At 42.5% G+C, this 358-nt stretch overlaps 1 protein-coding gene across 2 annotated transcripts in view; it reads left to right on the top strand.

The window, feature by feature from the left end:
• LOC105002643 (glutathione S-transferase omega-1-like) overlaps positions 1 to 358 on the top strand; it is a 13,726-nt gene that overhangs the window by 8,048 nt on the left and 5,320 nt on the right. The window lies entirely within an intron of this gene.

Here is a 358-nt window from a genome sequence, read left to right as displayed (position 1 = left end):
CCACAGGAAAAACTATAGCCTTGACTAGACGGACCTTTGTTGGCAAAGTAATGTCTCTGCTTTTGAATATGCTATCTAGGTTGGTCATAACTTTCCTTCCAAGGAGTAAGCGTCTCTTAATTTCATGGCTGCAGTCACCATCTGCAGTGATTTTGGAGCCCAGAAAAATAAAGTCTGACACTGTTTCCACTGTTTCCCCATCTATTTCCCATGAAGTGATGGGACCGGTAGCCATGATCTTCGTTTTCGGAATGTTGAGCTTTAAGCCAACTTTTTCACTCTCCACTTTCACTTTCATCAAGAGGCTTTTTAGTTCCTCTTCACTTTCTGCCATAAGGGTGGTGTCATCTGCATATCT

The sequence above is a fragment of the Bison bison genome, unplaced genomic scaffold, assembly GCF_000754665.1.
Source record: "Bison bison bison isolate TAMUID 2011002044 unplaced genomic scaffold, Bison_UMD1.0 scf7180017864456, whole genome shotgun sequence".
Classification (NCBI taxonomy): domain Eukaryota; kingdom Metazoa; phylum Chordata; class Mammalia; order Artiodactyla; family Bovidae; genus Bison; species Bison bison.
Note: the sequence above shows the minus strand (reverse complement) of the source record. Positions and strands in the feature narration are given on the sequence as shown.